This window comes from Thunnus thynnus, chromosome 12 (genome assembly GCF_963924715.1).
Source record: "Thunnus thynnus chromosome 12, fThuThy2.1, whole genome shotgun sequence".
NCBI lineage: Eukaryota > Metazoa > Chordata > Actinopteri > Scombriformes > Scombridae > Thunnus > Thunnus thynnus.
This window is the reverse complement of record NC_089528.1, coordinates 24,590,279-24,604,004: the sequence shown is the minus strand read 5'-3', so window position 1 is coordinate 24,604,004 and position 13,726 is coordinate 24,590,279. Positions and strand designations below refer to the sequence as shown.

At 36.7% G+C, this 13,726-nt stretch overlaps 1 protein-coding gene across 4 annotated transcripts in view; it reads left to right on the top strand.

Moving 5' to 3' along the window:
* LOC137194524 (zinc finger protein GLIS1) overlaps positions 1-13,726 on the top strand; it is a 62,211-nt gene that overhangs the window by 2,119 nt on the left and 46,366 nt on the right. Inside the window, exon 2 of one of the 4 annotated variants that reach the window (XM_067606490.1) lies at positions 834-916. The exons of 1 other annotated variant lie outside the window; for it this stretch is intronic. The gene's annotated coding sequence lies outside the window, so the exon portion shown is untranslated. Of the gene's footprint in view, positions 1-833; positions 917-6,342; positions 6,571-12,315; positions 13,673-13,726 lie in introns of those variants that run through there. 2 more of the 4 variants (XM_067606489.1, XM_067606491.1) reach the window with 2 other exon arrangements.

Genomic DNA, 13,726 nt, shown 5'->3' with positions numbered 1-13,726 from the left:
GGTAGAAGACTTTGCGTCATTCAACCTCAAAACCATTTTATCTTCTTAAAGTCAAACTTTAATGCAAATATTATCTCAGAGTGAAAACAAAGTAAAACGTCACCAGTGTATTATCACAGTCAGCCAGGAGAGGACAGTAGTGTTGTTACGAAAATAGATGGATGGTGAAACTGGGATAAATACATAAAATGGTTGGGATATTTTGACAAGCTTCACATTTACAAAACAAGAACTGAACAATCTTGTGAGTACATTCAAAAACTGTTCAATGACTGCAAGGCATTTCTACCAAGGCAGAGAGAAAAAAAAAGAGAAAAAAGATGCAAAAAGCCTGCCTGCACTGTTTAATCTCTTACATGCAGTAATTAAACCAGAATAAATAACTATGTCCCACTTAGATCATACTAATCCTGATTATCATTTGTTGTCAGTGCAGTTCCCTCCAGTTTCAGCAGCTATACTCAAGAGTTGAATAGTTTCGGATGGATATAAACCTAATAATATTATGTTAGGAATATGTGTGATTTTACGTTGCATACAGCAGATGATCTGAACACCCTGTTGATAGTGTTGGCTCCTCTTCAACTCACATACACACAAAAAACTGTGATGATAGATAAGATGTTTCTGAAAAAGAAAGTTTATTAAATAGCTTAAATGTAATCTCAATATTGTCTGACGAGTTGTCACATTTCATACAAAGTTCATCTGGCTTTATACTTTAAGGGCTTTTCAAACAAAACTTACTTTGAGATTTTTTGCATCCTAAATCTTGCACACTCAAAACTAGCTCTCTCTATAAACATAGGAGCTAATGAGAAAATAATTAACAGCTTTGCAGACAGGTGACTGATGACAAATGGAAGTCAGGTGATCCACAGAGGCAGGAGACTCGCTGAGGACATCTAGTGTACAGGTGATGCACAACAGACCTTTTTGACAGCACACATTCAGTCACATCTTACAGCACTAACTAATAGTTTTAATAATGACTTGGTAATATAAAGTGTCCCAATAGGACATACAACTGGGCCAGCATGTTTAATACCAACCAGGTCACTTTAACAGAGATAAGTCATTATTTATGTTATTAATTTCACCTGTGCTTTCTATTTTGTGACCTTTTAGAGCCCATAACCATTTACAATAATTCAGTCTACTCATGACTCCTTGTCACAAGTAACATATGATTTGCAATCAGGTTAACAATGAATAATGTTTCCTTCTCTGAATATTTCATTTGAATGGTTATGAGAGGCTGGATGATGAAAGACAATCTACTGTTCCACTATAAAAAAAAAAAAGAAAAATAGAGATAATTTGTGTAGCAGAAATATGTATTTTTGTCTTATTTCCTATCTCGTTAATCATATTTTGTGTAATCTCTCAGATTTATCTTGGATTTACCCTCAAATTATGAAAAGTCAAAATGTCTGCAAATCATTTATATTAGACGAAACCATGAACAACCCACGAACAACTTTATCAAACCCATGAAACATGTGGAAAACATTTGATCAGTTTACTGTCCAAATATGTCTCATCAGCATTATCCACACATCATTTCCAGTGACATGCTTACAGTTTATTTGATTAAATGAGATGACAGCGGGGTACAAAAATCTTGAAGCACTTAAATGTGGAAATGCATAAATGAAATATTTTTTTAAAATGAATTCTTTTTTGGCAAAATTTTAATTGATGTATTTATTAACCAATCACAGTCATTCATATATTCATTCCTTTATTTCCCCTGTCACAGTTAGGCCCCCATACATAATGACCTATAGGTGAAATTTAATTGTGCTATAAACCTTTTTTTTTAACAGAAAAAACTTTTAAGTCTCACAGTAAGAAAAGCTAGCATGTAAATAATAAAATTGATAATAAAATTAATGATGGCTGATAAGATAAGAATACGATATAAAACCAGGAGCATACATCGTACCTAACCCAAAGATAAAACATAAACCAGAAGCATAACAACATAAAACATGAGACCAGCAACATAAAACAACAATTCCTCTTTGCTGCTTCAGTTTCAGTTCCTGTTATTGTGCCTGCTGGCTCACTGTCATACTGTCATAGTTATTGGTACACTTGAAAACAACAGAGCCATCGTTAACGTTATTAGTAACACCTGTGCTTTTCCTACTGTGACAAGTCACAATATCTGCTGTGAAAATAGCCCATTAAGCTTTCTGAGTGACTTTATTGCACCTGAGGAGGACATAAGAGAAAGGATGGCAAGTAAAAGAGACCAAGAACAGCTGTTTTCTGTATCTAGTTAGGAGATGAAATCCCTACAACGTCCCAATTTTCATGGAGAATATGTTCTTTTGTGAATTGTTTTCGTCCATCTGGTTTGGTTTTGAGCGTTGTCCCAGAGGACTTGTTGCTCTGTGCATCATCTCGGGAATCAGAAATATAACTCCAACTCGCAGTTTCACTGTGTAATCAGATACACAGATGAAAGGTTTCTCTGCTTGTTTGTCTCTTCTGTGTATTTCTGTCAATCTTACGGTGGACCAGATGTTTGACAGGCTGTCAGGTTTCATCTCCAAGTTTTGATGGGATCATAACACATGTGGGAGTATACATCACCTTCTAAAAGTTGATGCTGCCAGTGATAGGAGAGCATTGTGTATCATTATTTTCACCCCAGTAGAAGGCAAGTTTGTTTATATAGCACCATTCAGTCACAAAGCAATTCAAAATGCTTTATAGGGGCAAAGAAACACATTGAAATTAGACATTAAGTAGACATTAATATTGCATTAAAAAGACAACAAAAACAGAGAGCAAAAACTTAAAAAGAAGTTATGTATAAACAATAATGTTTTAAGCCCTGATTTCAATGAGCTAACGGTTGTAGCAGACCTCAGGTATCCAGGAAGTTTGTTCCACAGGTGGGGAACATAGAAACCAAAAACTGCCTCATCTTGCTTGGTTTCGATCCTGGAAACATTGAGTAAACTTGTCACTGATGACCTGAGGGGTCTAGGTACTTCATAATGTACAAGTAATCAGAAATGTATTTAGGCCCGAGACCATTTAGTGTTTTAAAGACAAGTAATGGGAATTTAGATCTATTCTTTGACACACAGGAAACCAGTGAAGTGATTTAAGGACTGGTGTAATGTGCTCCACTTTCTTGGTTTCAGTAAGGACTCTGGCAGCAGCGTTCTAGATGAGCTGCAGCTGTCTGATTGATTTTTTATTGAGCTGTGAAGACACCATTACAATAGTTTAGCCTGCTGAAAATAAACACATGAACTAGTTTTTCTGTCTTGCTGAGAGAGAAATCCTTTAATTCATGCTATGTTTATAAGGACGTAGTAGGCTGATTTTGTAATTGTCTTTATGAGGCTGTTGAAATTTAGGTCTGAGTCCATAACTACAACAAGATTTCTGGCTTGATTTGTAGATTTTAATGTCATGGAGTCAAGGTGAGCTCTGGCTTTTAATTTTTCTTCTTTGAGGCCAAAAACAATTATTTGAGTTCTTTTCTGTGTTCAGTTGTAGAAAATTCTGGCACATCCACTCATTGATGTGTTCAGTGCACTTATTCAGCAAATGTAAGGGACCTCAGTCATGTGGTGAGACTGTTATGTAGAGTTGTGTGTCATCTGCATAAATATGGTAAGAGATGTTATGATAATCTGGGCAAGGGGGAGCATGTAAATATTGAATAGAAGAGGCCCAAGGATGGACCCTTGAGGAACTCCACATGACTTTTGTTTGCTCAGGTTCATAATTACTAATGACAGAAAGTCATCCCTATCTTGAAAATTTGATTTAAATCAATTTAGCACAGTGCTAGACAGTCCCACCTACTTTTCCAGTCTGTCAAGCAGTAACTTATGGTCAACCGTGTCGAATGCTGCACTGAGATCCAGTAATACCAAAACTGAAATTTTTGATGCGTCACTGCTCAGATGAATGTCATTTAAAACTTTCACAAGTGCAGTCTCAGTGCTGTGGTGTGGTTGAAATCCAGACTGAAAAGCATTAAGGAAATTGTTTTGCACCAGGAAAACATTAAGTTGCTGAAAAATAACCTTTTCAATGATTTTTCCTAAAAAAGGCAGGTTTGATTTGGGCCTGTAGTTATTTATTACTGAGGAATCCAGATTAGAGGTTTAATAAATATGGTCTTCAGGGCCCTTGGAAGAAAGCCTGACCGAAGAGAACTTTTGACTATCTGTACATTTGATGCTATGCAGTTAAAAACATCTTTAAAGAAGCTTGTGGGGAGAGTGGCAAGGCAGCAGGTAGTAGGTCCAAGGTGTTGAACAATTTCAGTCAAGGTTGCGTAATCTAGGGGGTAAAAATGTGCCAAATTAACTAAAGTAGTCTTATGTAGCTCCTCCACATAAGACTACTTTAGTTAGGGTTGAGTTACAGACTGTTTGTCTTATCCTCAGAATTTTTCTCTGTGAAAAAAGATTGTAAGTCATTGCATGATGTGGTGGAAAGCAGTTCAGGAGGGACTGATGCTGAAAGGTTTGTCAGTCTGTCAACAACAGTGAAGATGATGTGTGATTGTTATTTTTATTAATAATTTCAGAGAAAAGGGAATGCCGTGCCCTTTTTTATTCTAAATTATAGATGCAAAGTCTCTCTTTATAGATGTCATTGTGAATCTGGAGTTTGGTTTTTCGCCACCTACGTTCTGCCTGTCTACACTCTCTTTTTTGAGCTTTTACCAGTGTGGCATTCCTTCATCCATAGTGCTTTTTTCTTAAAAGTGACAACTTTGTTATATATATGTATGTATGAATATATAAATTATACAGAGTTAACTAGAGATGACAATTACAGAGATACCATAGGGGATTATACAAACCAAAAACCAGAAAATGGTTAGTATAACGTCAATAATGAGATCTGCAAACACACACAGTACAAAATTATAGGGATACTACTGGAAATAAAAATACCATAAAGTGCAAGAAGACCCGTGTGAACTCACTATTAAGAACTAAAAACACTGTCAATTCTTATATGGGAATATTATTAAACCAGCTACAAACTACAAAACATTATATTATATATATATATTCGGCCAACGTTGTTGTCCACAGGGCAACTTTTTTTGCATACATTTGAAGCAATTTGAGGTAGAAAGCAGCTGATGAATGAAGGATTAGCTGACTACATGCCACAATATGACCTTTATTTAATTTAACTCAAGGATGTGTTCATAGGAAAATGAATGTGATGCCATTAAAGGGATCACTATTAACTAACACTGAAGATTAAAAACGCATTATCAGTTTCTATTGACATATTATAATGATAATAGAAAAATACATCAGTGTCTCTCAGGTCTAAGCAGTTAACACACTATATTATTTAGTATTTATTACACTACAGCAATACCATTTGGTATTTTGGGGTTCAATGGTGTCCTAAATAAAGGCACTTAATACTATAAGCCCCCAAAAGTATGGAAATGGGCCTGACTTAAACTAAAATGAAGGTCACTGTTTACTATTGAGTATCATGTCCCTGGCGATGCTACAACAGGAGATTAAAGATACATATGATATCAATAAGGTCATTATCACTGAGCATTACAGCAATAAAACTCTGGTACTACTTTCTAATAAGACATCATTCATAAAAGGGTTTATAAGTTGCAACTAATGGCTTCATTAATGGTTTGCTTTACTGAGCAGTTATCAGCCATTAATAACAAGAACTTTTGGATTGACAGGTTGTGATAAATCTCTCTGGCTGCTGTTGAGTCATTAATAAAGTGTTGAGAGTATTTTACTTTCTAATAAACCATCAAATCTGCAGTTATAAATGTTATTAAGTCATTAGTTAGAAAAAGTTAGTGTGCTATGTATGATAATAAATGTTTATAAGTCATTAATTACTATTAATAAGTTGTTAATGAACAGATTTTGGCCCAAATGTCCTGCAGGACTTTTCCAGGAGATCAGAGGTCAAAGGGTCCATTTGAAGGGTCTTCATGATGAAATAAAAAAGACAAGTTTTTCTTAATAATAGCTTACAACTAATTGGTATATGGTTGATAAATCATGAAAATAATTTTTAAAAATTTTAATGTGCATACCTCTCTTCTTCTGTTAGTTACAACAAAAGGTGAAAGTGGTGCCAAAAATGTTATTGAAACTTTATTAGAAAATATCACAGCAAAGCCATAAATTATAGTTAAACCAAAAAGTAGGGATAAGGTCATCATAAGAAACTCTTGACTGAGCTATGGAGACGCACAATGAGCCGTTTTAGTTTTAATTATCATAATTAAAAAATTGCGGTAAAATTCCGGTATTTCATATTTATAAATGCATATTTTAGCTCCAGAGACGCTTTTCCTTTTTGGCAGTTAATCACATTGGCTCAGTCTCTCTGTTTATTAAGACAAAAAAAGTGTTTGTCTGTGCGTGCATGTGCGCGCGCTGCACGGAGCAGATGCAGCCAGTGAGCTCGCGGTGCAGAGCGCGCTGCTGTGACAGTGGGAGGCACAATCCGCGTGGAGCCAGCGCGAGGCAAAGACCTTCCAACAAGCTGTGAACGATGACGAGACGCGAAACGGTAAGAAGAGCGCTTCAAATGTGACATTACTGCACTTAAAACTGCATTTCTAACGTTTTAACCTGCAGAAACAACGTTGGGAAAGTTGTCATGAAGACTTACAGTATGTTATGATTTATGTTATGTGTTAGATAAGTTTTCAATTAGTGAGTTTTTATTGTGACTCATTATAAGGTTTTTTTTTCTATTGAAAACGAGAATGATGGGGGGAAAAAGTAAGTAAATTAGTTAAGTATTTAGAAGTATTTGTAAATGTCTGTAAGCATCCAAAGTGACTTTAACCATTGTTTGTTGGATGTGCACTAATGCTTCACAACCACTGGACTCTCAAGAGTTTGTGATAAATGAGGAAAAAATCTCCTTGGAAAGAAGAAAACAGTCAGAGTAATTTCCAGACTGTTGATAAGAAACATGATTATCGGCTCTAATTTTACCTCCATATCAAGGATTACACAATAACTTGTTTTGATTGTGCAACAAGGATTTGAGGAAGGCAATTAATAGATAGGCTGCTATACTGTAGTGAACTCTTACCCAAATGGTTTCCTGTGATATTTTCCCCCCCTTATTACTTATGGGACTCTTCCTTTCCACTCCTCTGCCGTCCACTGATTTATGTAATGTAGCTGGAATGAAAAGTGCTGCGCAGGGGGTGGAAATCTGGCTTACTGAAAGTCAAACAGATGAGGAGGCTTGTTTTAATCATTAGGCTCATGGTATCACTGACATGGAGCTTGTGCTGGGGAATCATGGTTTATGCTCTCAGGCCTCGGCCAGCGTTCCCACTGCACAGAGGGCTGAATCACAGTTAATTTTATTATTTACCTCATTTAATCTTATATATCAGGCCTTTAAATGGGTAATAAACAAGATTTGTACTGCTCAGTATAGCACAAAATCATCTTAATATGCCTTTGGGATGTTGATCAGGTTGTTGATCAATACCAATGACTCACCGATTGTTTCACCAGATGCTCTGATTGTTTGTTCAAGTGCTCAGATGGAGCATGGCGCTACGTGCGAGAGACAGCAGCGAGCCAAGATTTGTTTCGCCCTAAAAAAATGTGTTTGCCCTGGCAGTGTAGCGTCGCCTCGATTTCACACCAGGGGAAGAAAATAACAAAAGCATTTCAATTTTAGTGGATTGTTTTTCTACTGTGGACTTTTTCTAAATGTAAACAACAGTTTCAAAATATTTCATCAGGTTACAAGTGAAAGTATGAACCCCAAAGCTGGATCCATTAATTCTACAAAGAAGTTGTGAGGCTTTACATTACATGTCTTTTATTAAATCCATTCCCGCAATTATTTATGTGGCAAACAAACAAACAAACAAAGGATGGAATGAGGGAAAGCTCTGTTCTCTAAGACATAAAACATTTTGATACAACATTTGTGTCAAGCTATTCTTGACCTTGGAAACAGCAATTGACAAAATAATCACAACTCAGGGTCTATTTACTTGCTTGTTCCGGGGCTTTCAACCCTTCAACCACACAGGCTTCATCAGAACAGTTTGCTTAGTGGTCAAAGAACTGTGGATGTTCAAACTTTCCATTACTCTTACTACTTTTAGGACTCCTTGTCCGTTTTGGTTTACAAGTTGACCTTGAGAGTTCATTCTTGACCTTGGAAAACAAACATCTTATGAAGAAAGACTGCGTGATACGATCAAAAGCTCTGGAACAAGGGAGAAAGTGGACACTGAGTTGACATTGTTTAGTCATTTTGTTCTCAAGCCAAAAAACTACTATCATAAAATATAATTAGTACACAAGTGATAATGTTTATCCCTGACCTTGGAAGTAGTAGTTTGACAAAATAATCTTAACTCAAGATTCACTTACTAGCTTTTTCTGGAGCTTTCTTCTGCATCTCACAGTCATTGTTTTGCTCAGTTGTGACAGCTCCGTAAAACAGCTCAAACAGTGTCTTTGATGGAGCTGTAATAGGATCACAAGTGTCCTCCATCTGTTTTTATGCTCATTTTGAATTTTGCAGATTTTTGCAAATACTGTTTTCATGCTTGGCTGAGGAGGTGAAAAAGATGGCACGTCTGTAATGGAGCACAAAAGGGTTGATGGAAATGCAAACACCACTTCTCCACTTTATTCTTCTCAGCAAAACAGACCTCCGCTTAAAGGAACGGTTTAACGTTTTGTTAAATATGCTTATTCTCTTTTTTGCTGAGAGTTAGATGAGAAGATCAGCGTCACTCATAACTGTTAAAACTGAAGTTAGAGATGAAAACAAGCGGAAACAACTAGAAGGTGTTTTCATCAGCTACTTTTATGCAAATATACTGAATAAAATGTGATTAAATTACATTATCAAAAGAGAGTAATATTATATTTCTATGTACCGTAGATCTCCGTTGTTGTCCAAAAAAAAGACTCTTTGGATCTGTTTCTAAAAAAGCTGCGATAACCGCTCTCTACAGCGATGAAGGGAGATGTCATCAAGTGCAGCGGTGGCTCGCTGGCGTGTTTTTAATAGTTTTTGGACAACAACTAAGGTCCACGGTACAGTGGAATATGATACTTCTCTCTTTCGATTATGTATTTTATTACATCCTCTTCAGTATACTGTATAAAAGAAGCCGATGAAAACATTAACTGATCCAAAGTTTCTGTTGTTGACTTTTCGGAAATGTGAGCAACATTTGGACGGACACAACCCATCACTGCAGGTCCCACTGGTGTCCAATAGAGGTCATTTAAAGTCATAGCTTACTTACTAATGCCCCTTTAATACTTGTGTTTATATTACGTCGACCGAGATGAGCTAACGTATTTAATTAAGGGTTCAAAGTCACTGAGAAACTCTGATCATATGGGATGTATTAGTGTTAGGCAATTTGCTTTCTCTTATATAAATATTTGTTACCATGTCTCAGTGAAAAAACATCCCGGAGTCTGAATTTGTCACATCCGATCTCATGTTAGTTGGAACTGCTGTTTTATGACAGCCGTGTCTGTGTTCATGGCATGCTGGTGAAATGATTCGTCACTTGTTTTTCTCAGCTGCCTGGTCCCCACATACCATTCACAGACATTAACAGTGATTGCCCTACAAACAGTACTCATTTTGGTTTGGTGCAGAAATATTATTCCTGGCCAGAGGTGCTCTTTTGCAACACCCAAGGGTGACACAGCTGGGTAATACGACCCGCTGTGAGTATCAGAGGTAACTGTTTCAACATTGTTTCTGGTGTGTATTAACTGCGGGCCAATGTCTTTTTAAATCATGTTTACTTGGGAAATTATTTCAACTCTCAGAACTTTTCCTCTTAGCGCAGTCCAGTGAATTAGTGGGATTATAAAAGTTCCAGTTAATACATGGAGGGTAGTTTATCTCTACAAGATGATTATAAACTCCAGATCCTCGCTTCGGGTTATTCTCAAAATACTTGAATAGAAAACAAATGTGTGAAAGAAATGTGTGTGTTTGCGTGTGTATTCAGCCTCTTTGGTGTATATTTAGTTGCAGGCAAACCTGTCTTCTTCTTAGTTGAATGATTTGTCGAGTCAGTGTTGAATGGTGGAAGAAGTATCCTTTTGATTGAGTGAAACTAAAACTAACACAATGTAAAAATAATAAGTACAAGTAAAAGCAGTGAAGTGTTTTTATGAAAAGTAAAGGTACACATTGTGCAAAGTGGCCTCTTTACGAGTGTTAAGTTGTTGGTGTTTGAACCTTTAAAGAGCAGTTTAATGTTGTAGATGGTCCATGTGACTATAACCATGACTACTTTGTGTACAATACTATTGGGTCATTTAGTCTACAGCAATAAATAATACCTTTACTAGATAGACTGACTGGAAATGTGGGGAGATAGACACGCAACAAAGTTCTACGGCAGGATTCAAACCAGGGAAGTTGCATCTTACACCACTATAAGCCACTGTGATGCCCCCAAGTTTATCATATGTTTTGTGTGTGAAAATCAATGTGATGGCTGTAACTGCCAACACATAAATGTAGTCTAGTGGAAACTACAATATTGGAAATGAAGTGCAGTAGAAGTATAAAGTTGCACAAATTGGAAATAGTCAGACTTAAAGAGGAGCTGTTTGAAATCTGATAAATTGTTTCAAGTGATGTCACTTGCGTCAGCATCGGTTGGGGCTGAAGACTACAAGTTTGAAAATGAAAAAAATCTGCAAGTCTGGAGTTACAAAGAAGTGAGGGTACCAGACCTCGGTAGTTTGTTCCTCATCTCTGCTGAGCAGCTACTACCATAACACACCCCGAATCTCTGAACAGAGCTGTCGATGGTTGAGTTGCATTGTGGGTACACCAGGTTTTGATAAGGAGTAAGACTGTGTGGAATAAAAAGAAAATCTCTGGTTCTGCTGCATCAATTTTGATCCTTTTTTAAAAACTGCCCATTGTGAGTCAAACAATGACAACAAACTGGAGCTTGAGGAAAAGTTATTACATTCCACCTCTGCTGGTCCAACGATTGCTGGATTAATTAACTGGGCAGTTAATTCAGCCAAATCTGACTATGATTTAGTATTTTACATAAAATCTGTATGTAATACTGTAATAAACTGTAAAAACCTAGTTACTCCAACTTTTGGGATTTTTACTTCATTTTAAAGCTGCATTAATTGACCTTTGTAAACAAGTCATTGGCCTATTGTCACCATATACAGTTGTAATAGTAAATGTGTTTGCAAGCAGTCACTTACAAATCCAGCAAATACAGAGTAACATTAGCCTCCACTTGGAGTCATGTTTCTGGCCACCTGATAAATATGATAGTCAGTCTCCTTTTAGTTCTGTTTTGGTCTCCACCAATTTCTGAGTTCAGCAGCTAGTTTCCAACTTTGTTTGTCTGCTGTTTGGTACTGGGCAGGTTGTGTACAGTACCCTATTTTGCAGAAAACAGCTGCCTGCTGCTGCTGGAAACAACGCTGATGAGAGCAGTGAGACTGAACCACAATAGTAAAGTTGCGGACAGTAAAAACGAAACACTGATCCAAAATAGACTAAAATGCTTCACAGAGCTGAGGCGAACTGCAGGGCTGATTCACCACTATAAACGACCTTTGTCACATTACACATAGTCATTTCATCCATACGTAATATAGAAAATACTGATTAGTGCAGCTTTAAGTTTGCGACACTTTTCACACTATGAAATCCCTCTTTGTTCGTCGAGAGCTTACGTTTTGAAGACACAAGGTTTTTATAAAAGATAACACAATAATGCTAATTACTTTATTTCCCAAGAGGTCCTCAGCAGGAGGTTGGAGTTGCAGCAGCAAGAGAGCAGTTTGATAAAAATCAGCACAGCAGCAACAATATTACAGCATACCTATTGCTAAATAAACTCAGTAACAAAGAGGAATAGTTCCAGTAAAAATGGGAATATTTTATGTCAAATTAAAAGTATACCTCTTACACGACATGTAGTTACAGCCAGTAGCAACATTAAGCATGGTTTCTGCATTTGTAAGTAGTTAGTGTTGGTCCCTGGTACACCAAAGAGAGGGCCATGTAGAGCGAGTTGTTGCAATCAAGTTTAAATATTATTACTGGGAGCCACCTAAAACTAACATACAAGCATAACAAATATAGCAGTTAAATTAAATTAAAGAGATCTGTCAAGATTAATGACGCCTCACAGAATCGGTGAAGCAGGCGTACTTACAGCTTTCTCGTTTCATCTGCTCCCAGAGGAAAACAAATTTACATTTCAGAGTCTTAGTACGAAGAGTCAAAGAGAAGTGTTTCAAAGGCTGCAAAGGTGCGGCTGGAAACGCAGGGAGAAATGTTTAATATGAACTAAAATCTGACTTTTCAGACATGCAACCTGGAATAAGGATGTTTGCATTATTAATTCCTCTTTTTTTGTAATTTAATAAGCCTTTTTCTTTCTTACAGTACTCTCTCAGCTTCATTCCTTCCCGTCCATTCCTAAATGTATTTGCAATATGACTCATACAAGACATATTTCAGTGTCCTTTTGGGAAAGCTATTGTTGTCTGCTAGTTGTGTAAAATGAATTCTCCCATGACATTATGTGGAGGAGTGCTGCATGAAGAGCTGCAAAGTGTTGCTTGATGTAGTCCTGACTGATCTATTGGCTGGGTGGTGTGTGGCAAGCAAACAAACACTCATCTTTTCAATATTCAGCAAACACCAATCTAACCGAGTTAACCTCTCTTAGCTACAAAGCTAGTAGTAAGCTAACGTTAGATAGCTGATGCTGAGCTAAACATTTTTGCTAACTGTCCATAGGTGCTAACATTAAATTTCACATTACTGACCTATCCGGGCGCGTCCTCAGGTGCCTGATAAAGTTTGATGTGGTCGATCCAGTATCCTTTATTGACACTGCAGATGTTGCATTTGGCGATTCTTTTGTTAGGGCCTTGAGTAAATTTATTATAGCCAAAGGTTATGACAAATGGCACAGCAGCTGCAGGTGTGCTTGCCATGATGTTGCTGCAGACGTGGCTGATTTTCAGAGGTTTCAAAGATCTTCTCTAGTTTTGAAGTTTAAAGGAAGAATTAACTTTACCTACTGAGGAATAGACACTATTTCAACATCGCCTCTATGCTTTAGCTCTGATATAGACCAGGATTAGACCAGGATTTTGGGCTATGTATAGACTTGTTTTAGAACATATTTTGAAAACATGATTACATATTTTAAAAATGCATAAAATCCTGTAAATGTTTAACATAAGCACCGCACATTCCCGCGTTAACAGTATAACTTTATTTTTTGTCATATACACAGATTCTATTTACTCATATCCCATGTATGCAACATTATGTTGAATGCACGTTTAATATACGTCTTATAGGGTTAGGTGTTTACGCAATTTTATCTTAAAATGTTTTACACTTAAAATTAAGGACATAATTTGGAAAGATGTATGTAACATTTGGAAAGTATGTTCAAATGAATTGAGAATTTGTGCTGACATCAGTTATTCAAAGGAAATTATTGTGCATTCTTGAAATATCAAGAGCTGACCCATGACCTGACCCAGAAGCGCCATTTTACTTTTCTGTCTGCCTCTACCACACATTGCATCACACCGATGGTGACAATTCAGCCAGGAGCAATTTATTTTAATTGGTAAGTCCATACATTTTATTGAACATTTTCAAGTAGCATTTTTGCCGTGCTCCT